A 9,096-nucleotide genomic window follows, 5' to 3' on the forward strand; every position below is an offset into this window, starting at 1 on the left:
TCCCAATCTGTATGTTGTCAATTTGTCCTTACAGAAGCTTTTCAGTCATTTTTATTTAAGAGTATGTTAAGCAGGCAACATACACTAACTGATATGAAGCCCCCAACACATATGCAGCAGAGGACTTCCTGGTTTGGCCACAGAGAGAGAAGAAGCTCCTAATTCTAGAGATAATTAAGGCCCTGGGAAGGGGGGAGGTCTAGTGGGAGATAGGTGTGGTCATCCTCTTGGAGAAGGGGGAGGAGAAATAGGATGAGGAACTGATGGAGAGTGAACTGAGAGGAGGATAACGACTGAACTGTAAAAAAAAAGATTTAATAATAATAATAATAATAATAATAGTATATGAACATATTATTATACTTAGTCCCTAAGGAGAAGTATCTACCAAGTAAAACAAGTAATATGTCCGATTTTTATTTGTAGTTGATGTTAGTAGTGTTACATGTTTTTGCAATCAAAACATTTCAATTGAAATACATTTTTTAGAAATCATATAATAATTCCTTTTGCTTATTAGGAATTGCTAGGCTTATATACAGAAAACTTTAGGGACAGCGATGAAATAATACTGACAATTGGGTAATCAGGTTGTACTGCTACTGACAATGTAGGACAAGGAAGGCAATTTAACCTGTTTCCTTGACTCAAGATTGTGTGCTATTACTGTCTAATATTTGTATGTACTATGTTAGGAATTATATTTTACATGTTATAACTGAATTGTGACACACAGACTATACTCAATGCAACATTGAAAAAAATCTATTTTTACAACATGCTATGGGAATAGAGGTATATCCATGAATTTGTATTTGTGAAAGGCCAATGTAATCTTCATGCAGATGACAATATTATAAGATCCCTATTTTATGAGAAGATTATTAAATAAATAAGATAGGATCTTGATGACTATAATAGCTCAGAACATAAATCTTCAATCTTATTAATGCTACTACAACATTATTTTTATTTTCTTGCATATACTTATGAAACATAAATAATATTGAAAAACCTAATTAATCTAAATAATTTCACATGTACATTAGTAAATTCTTTACATAGTAAACTATCTGTGGATTTGTTCATTTATAGATATGGAAAAGGGAAAACTCATATTCTATAATCAGCAATATTGGAAAAATTTGTATTAAAATAAGCAACAGTTTAAAATACTAAGACATTAATTGTTAAGTAAAATACAACACAATGTTTAACTTCATTAAACATCAGGCAAGACAAATGAAGATGGCAATTTGTGTGAATGAGCTCTCAACAGTATGTCTAAAGAAAAAAACAAACCTGCCAAGATGCAGTATCTAATCTGTGATTTCTGTTTTGTTTCTCTTAGAAAATCAGTGTTGTGTTTGGAAATGATATTGTTGTGTCAATTTCACTTTTCCAATTTCAAAACCTGCATTGTTGTTTGATAAAATATCTCCATATTCAGTTGAAAGCTGAAATATTTAAATACAAAAAAAATAATTGGTTCTGTGACAGCAGATGCTGGGGAGGATGTGGAGAAATAGGAATACTCCTCCATTGTTGGTGGGATTGCAAGCTGGTACAACCAATCTGGAAATCAGTTTGTGGGTTCCTCAGAAAACTCAACATAGTACTACTGGAAGATCCAGCAATACCACTGCTGGGAATATGCCCAGAAGATGCTCCAACTTGAAATAAGGACACATGCTCCACTATTTCATAACAGTCTTATTTATAATAGCCAGAAGCTGAAAAGAACCCAGATGTCCCTTAGCAAAGGAATGGATACAGAAAATGTGGTACATTTACACAATGGAGTACTATGCAGCTATTAAAAACAAGGAATTTATGAAATTCTTAGGCAAATGGATGGATCTGGAGGATATTCCTGAGTGAGGTAACCCAATCACAATAGAACTCACTTGATATGCACTCACTGATAAGTGATTATTATCTCAGAAGCTCAGAATACCCAAGATACAATTTGCAAAACACATGAAACTTAAGAATGAAGACCAAAGAGTGGATACTTCAGTCCTTCTTAGAGGGGTAACAGGATACCCCTGGAAGGGGTTACAGAGGGCAAGTATGTAGCAGGGACAGAAGGAATGACCATCTAGAGATTGCCCCATCCCATAAACAACCACCAACACTATTGCAGATGCCAACAAGATTTTGTTGACAGAAATCTGATATAGCTATCTCCTGAGAGGCTCTTCCAGTGCCTGGCAAATACAGAAGCAGATACTCACAGTTATTCATTAGATGGAGCACAGGGTCCCCAATGAAGGAACTAGAGAAAGTACCCAAGGAGATGAAGGAGTTTACTGCCCTTTAGGAGGAACAACAATATGAACTAACCAGTACCCCCAGAGCTCCCTGGCACTAAACCACCAATCAAAGAAAACACATGGCAGGACCTGCATCTCTAGCTGCATATGTAGCAGAGGATGGCCTAATTGGTCATCAGTGGGAGGACAGGCCCTTGGTCTTGTGAAGGCTCTATGCCCCAGTACAGGGGAATGCCAGGGCCAGCAACCTAGAGTGGGTGAGTTGGGGAGCAGGGCAAGGGGAAAGGATTAGGGGATTTTTGGAGAGGAATCTAGGAAGGGGGATAAAATTTGAAATATAAATAAAGAAATATCTAATAAAAAAAGATAAAAAAATCAAATGTTTTTTAAAATTATGTTCATATGTGTGTATTCATTGAAATAGTTAACAAAATTCAAAATTTAAAGACAGACTAGCAAAGAACATGTGTCATGCCTAGGGGTTTAGTGAGGATACACACTGTTGGTACAATTCAAAAGATGTATCATTGACTATTAAGATGAACAGGTGCAAATATACTACTATGTAGCTTATTACAAATTCAAGAAATACACCAAAATACAACATTCTTGTTATTCCTGGAAACTCAATTTGTAATAGTCAAAACCTAACTAGGAACAAAATGAAATTAATAATAAAGTAGGATGGAGAACTAACTGGTGTTGTGCTAGGTTTTAGTTAGGTTCTCACTAATGGGACAGAATACCTGACACAAACAGTTTAAAGAGACAGCGTTTATTTTGTCTCACCATTTCAGAGTATTGTATCCATGGTTTCTTGCTCACATTTAGTTGGGAAGAGATTATCATGTACAGTGAAATCTTTCTTTTTTTCTTTGAGATTTTAGTATCCTATTCACTTTTTATTTTAAGTGATGTTAATTACAGCATTTGAAGGGGAGGAGCTAATTCTACACAAAATGGAAGACTATAATACCCATTAAACTGCTAAAAAAAAAAGGGGGGGGGTCAGACTATAAGAGCCGTAAGAGGAATCAGTTTCGATCCCTACTGTTGTCAGGGTCAGGATCACAATCACCTGCCCCGCTGCCCCCTGAGACCTGGAGAACCCAGAAGCTTTTTCATATTCTGCTGCAATGTCAAACAAACAAACAGACAAACAAACAGAAAAACACACCAACCAACCAATCAACCAACAGACAAACAAACAAACAAACCAAAAAACCAAAAACCATAAAACAAACAAACCAACAGACAAACAAATGAACAAACAAAACAAACAAACAAACAGGCAAACAACAAACAAAAAACAAACAAACGACAACAAAAAACACCACAACACAATCATACCCACTCTTTCCATCCACAAATGGCACAAAAGAAAAAGCTAACCACACTCTTAAGACTACTTTTGGTATAAAACAGATAACTGATGGGCTAGGATGGGAACAGTGCACGATGGGAACAGGGCATGACAATTTGTCTAAAAAAAAAAAAAAGTCCCTTTCACCCAGGTGTGTACATGCTTCCAAGCAGATAGGATCAGAACACCAGGGTTCAATGCTCAGATGTAACAGTTTCATCTGGGGACTGGATAGAGATTTACAAAGGGTCCACACGGCCCCAGATTCCACTTGCAGCCTGCCATCTCTAGAGGGGCTCTTCCCCAACCCTCACCTACAGCTAACAAGAACCCTTTCTGGAATGGGGTTTCTGCTGTTCCTCTGAAATGGCAAACACGTTAAAGCCAAGTCATCCTTAGCCTGGAGGTCTAACTCTTGTACCCCCAATGTCTTAGTCATGGTTTCTATTCCTGCACAAACATCATGACCAAGAAACAAGTTGGGGAGGAAAGGGTTTCTTCAGCTTACACTTCCATACTGCTGTTCATCACCAAAGGAAGTCAGGACTGGAACTCAAGCAGGTCAGGAAGCAGGAGCTGATGCAGAGGCCATGGAGGGATGTTACTTACTGGCTTGCTTCCTCTTGCTTGCTAAGCTTGCTTTCTTATAGAACCCAAGATCACCAGCCCAGAGATAGTACCACCCACAAGGGGCCCTCACTCCTTCATCACTAATTGAGAAAATGCCCCACAGCTGGAACTCATGGAGCCACTTCCCCAACTAAAGCTCCTTTCTCTGTGATAACTCCAGCCTCTGTCGAGTTGACACACAAAACCAACCAGTAACCCAACATTCACTAAATTTAAGGTAACTATGATGCAAAATCGTTTAAAATTAAATGACTATACAATATTAATTTATGCTTAAAATTCCAGTCTGAAACCAAGCTTATGGCTGCCCTCATTGATGTTCTTGCTACTCAGCAGGCCTGACAGCAGCAGTTTGATACCTGGTTTTAGGGTCTGAGTGTACCCTAAGCCATTCAGGCTGGAGTTGTTCTCTTTGATGGAAAAGTATCAGGGCCGACCTAATACTTGGGTGCTATTCCTAAGCAAGTGTTACTTTTTCCTGCAGTCCAGGCAAGATTGGCAGCAATCTCCAACTTCTTGTTCACCTTCAGGTAAATGGAGCCACCTAACTCTGTCAAGTCGTTCACATTAGTATGAAGCTGGAATTGTCTGTCAGTGATTACAGTTGCTCTGTGTCACTCGGGACTTCGAGGTCTCAAAATTCAGCCAGCCAACCCTCAGAGCACCAGAGCACCCTGGATTGAGGGCCCAGCAATGTCAAAGCCCAGGTTGATTTACTCTCTTGTACCCTGTTTTAATTGTAGCATATTTTCCCCAGTGTTAGATGAGAAAGATGAATCAAAGGTCAGCATCTGTCCACAAGCAAGCTGGTCTTCCACAATTATCTTAGTGCCCAAGGTGTTGTCTTGTGTTCTGCTTCTCCATGACTGTTAGTCCATACTCAATCCATCTGCACTTGGTTTCCAGACTGCTGTTCACTTTGATGGTTTCTGTGTTGGCAGAGCCTGAGCTAGAAATTCCAATCCATTCTCGGACTTCGTTTTCAATTCAAGCTTTATTAAGCCAAAGCCATAGCCCTTGGCGAAGACATCTCTGGCGGACTTGCCAAGATCAGCATTTACCGGAGGCACTGCCATGTTCTTGGAGGCGGTGACGGCAGGAGCAGCAGCAGCTACGGCTGGAGTTGCGGCCTCACGTACAGTGAAATCTTACAGCTATAAGGCTGAAATGTCCTTCATCTTTTAGCAGATGGAAACAATGAATAATATACACTGACAGACTTGTGCCTTGGAAACCTATTTCCTTCAGCTAGGTACAGCCATCTGATACTCAAACCTCCACCAAGAGCAAACAGACAACAAACACTAAAAACCTGTATGTTTGAAGGACCACTCAGAATAGTTATCACCATAATTCAGGGGCCTATTGTTATACAGGTAGGAAGTGTTTCTCCACCAAAGGCTCAAACCATAAAAGAATTATCTTATGTGGAGGATACCGACACTGAGAAAAGTGGTGGTGTCATAAGGGATCATCCTATCTATGATATGAACAATTGGGGTTGTCATACTTGATAAGCTATTGAGAGGGAAATTGTGTTAGAGGAAAGAACTCATTGTAAGCATTAGAATGAGATATATACGTTGACCTTGCCATATCTTGTCTGTCTACTTCCTAACCACGATGAGGTGAGAACTTCTCTCTGACATTATTACTGTACCTTCTTGCCCCTATGCTGATCTTCACAATTGTAAGGCATTGGAACAAGGCAAATGTAGAATGAACTTCTTAAATGATGAACAAATGAACATTTTCTTCTTTTATATTGCTTCTTTCCAGTAACTGCCAAAGCAATGAGAAAAGATACAAGCAGAGATAGAATTTCATAGAGATAGAATTGAATTGCATATAACCATTCAAGTGAGCAAAAATGCTTGTTCCATAAAATGGTATGGGTGAGTTTCTCAAAATAATGGTCATTTAAAAATAAGATATAAATGTGCCCATAGTTACTTATCACATTTTATGAATTAAATTAATGAAGGAAGCAGTATATGAATAAATAATTGTGGATTCTGCCAACACCAGGATAAAGAGTTCAGACAAAATTAGGGGTTCACAAGAAGGGATTCCAAGGATTGGAATTATTCCATTTCTTTATTTTAGATTGTAGATCAGAAAATGTGTTCAGATTGAAATAAATCATTATATTATATAACTGTTCATATTTTGTATTCTCTAGAATTTTAAAGTGAATTTACATTCAAAGTATATATATATATATATATATATATATATATATGTGTGTGTGTGTGTGTGTGTGTGTATGTGTGTGTATATATGTGTGTGTGTGTGTATTTATATGTCAGACCATGCCATATATATATATATATATATATATATATATATATATATATATATACGCACACACACATATACACACACACACATATATATATATATATGTATCTTGACACCCAGTTGTCTCTTCTTTCTTCCTTCAATTCTCTATGCTTCTGTCTCTTCCTTTCTCCCTTCCTTTCATCATTTGCCACAATCTCACTGTGTAGAACAGGCAACATTAAGCCCCCGATTCTCCTACCATAACGTCTCACCATAGTGGGGTTATAGAGTGAGTCACAATTTCTATCAGCCCCTCTCCTTTCTTACATGTTTCCAAACTTTTTCCAACATTCAGTCTTTCCACTTATATGGCTCCTTTCCTCTTCTGATTTTTCTATTTTATGAAATAGATTATCATAAGACAGAATTTTTTTGAAAAAAAGATTAACATGAAAAGTTCAATAAACTGTGTCCTGAATATCAAAAGTCCTGCAACTTGGGACTGAAAACAAATATTCATTATTTATATATTTTTTTACGTGAACATATAGCTACTATCTATTGATCATCTATCTATCCACTTCTCTATCTATCTATCTATCTATCTATCTATCTATCTATCTATCATCTATCTACTATTTATCATCTATTATTTATACATATAACACAACTATTATCACCTATCCACTTATCCATCATCTGTTTATATATCAACTATATATATATATAATTTATCATTGATCTATATCTATCATCTCTCTATCTGTCATCTAGTATCTAGCATTTGTCATATATCATCTATCTTTCTCATAGTCTATCCTTAAGAAACATCTGGAGATTAAAGCATTATTATACTATAGTCATTTCTTTTTTACTTATTGTAACACTATTCCCATATTTTTCTAAGTCAAACTTCTCTTAGCTTCATTTTCTATTTGCCAAATTAAAACACATTATGCCAGTGTGAATATTAGGCTATGAACACAGTAACTTGGGCCTAGTTTTCTTATTTATGAATGAAAATATTCTCTCCTTGATGCTTTCTCTTGCTAATACTTGAATCAAAAGCTCTGTTAGACTAGATAAAACATAATTCTAAGACCCACCTGTTTCATTCATTCATTGAATAATAGCTTTTAATGTGCAAACATAGTAAGTCACTTGTGAAACAAGAATTGTTAATTGAGACTTTTACATCTACTACACAGGTCAGGCACCATATCTTCTGATATATCCATCATGGAGGTTCCTGCCTGCAAACACCTTTCTCATAAAATTCATCAAATTTCCCATATTCCTTTGTGTAGCACAGTATTTTATCTGTTTGATATTTTTTCATGTTGTCCTTATTCAGGAGTGATGTTAAGTCTTCAGCATTTCACTAAGTCAAGAACTAATGCCTTATATGACAATTGGTTCAAAGACTCTTGAGGAATACAGCATTTCATAATGCTACACTTTGAAATTTCATACACATGAAAATATAGTATTTTTTCTTTTTTATTAGACATTTTCTTTATTTACATTTCAAATGTTATCTCTTTTCCTAGTTTCTCTTCTGAAAACCCCCTATCCAATCTCCCCTCCTCCTGCTTCTAAGAGTATGTGCCCTCATCACCCACCCACTCTAGCTTCCCCATCCTGGCATTCCCCTACACTGGGGCATTCAGTCTTCACAGGACCAAGGGTCTGTCCTCCCATTGATGCCCCACAAGGCCATCCTTTGCTACATATGTGGCTGGAACCATGGGTTCCTCCATGTGTACTCCTTGGTTGGTGATTTACTGCCTGGGAACTATGGGGGGTCTGGTTGGTTGATATTGTTGTTCTTCCTATGGGGCCGCAAACCCCTTCATCTCCTTCAGTCTTTTCTCTAACTCCTCCATTGAGGATTCCGTGTTCAGTCCAATGTTTGCCTGTGAGCATTCACCTCTGTATTTGTCAGGCTCTGGCAGAGCCTCACAAGAGACAGCTATATCAGACTCATTTCAGCAAGCACTTCTTGGCATCCACAATAGTGATAATGTCTGGGTTTGATAACTGTAAAAGGGATAGATCCCCAGTGGGGCAGTCTCTGCATGGCCTTTCCTTCAGTCTCTGCTCCACACTTTGTCTCTGTATCTCCTCTCATGGGTATTTTGTTTCCCCTCTGAGAGGGACCTAATTACCCACACTTTGGTCTTCCTTCTCCTTGAGCTTTATGTGATCTGTGAATTGTATCTTGGCTACTCAGACTTTTGGACTATATCCACTTATCAGTGAGTGCATACCATGTGTGTTCTTTTGTGACTAGGTTACCTCACTCAGGATGATGTTTTCAAGTGCGACCCATTTGCCTAAGAATTTATGAAGTCATTGTTTTTAATAACTGAGTACTACTCCATTGTGTATATGTATCACATTTTTTGTATCCCTTCCTCTGTTGAGGGACATCTGGGTTGTTTCTAGCTTCTGGCTATTATAAAAAGGCTGCTATGAACACAGTGGAGCAAGTGTCCTTATTACAAGTTGGAGAATCTTCTTGATATATGCCCAGGAGTGGTA

At 37.6% G+C, this 9,096-nt stretch overlaps 1 pseudogene; it reads right to left on the reverse strand.

The window, feature by feature from the left end:
- Gm7506 (predicted gene 7506) lies at nt 4,474-5,399 on the reverse strand (annotated as a pseudogene).

Source organism: Mus musculus, chromosome 8 (genome assembly GCF_000001635.26).
Source record: "Mus musculus strain C57BL/6J chromosome 8, GRCm38.p6 C57BL/6J".
Taxonomy (NCBI): domain Eukaryota; kingdom Metazoa; phylum Chordata; class Mammalia; order Rodentia; family Muridae; genus Mus; species Mus musculus.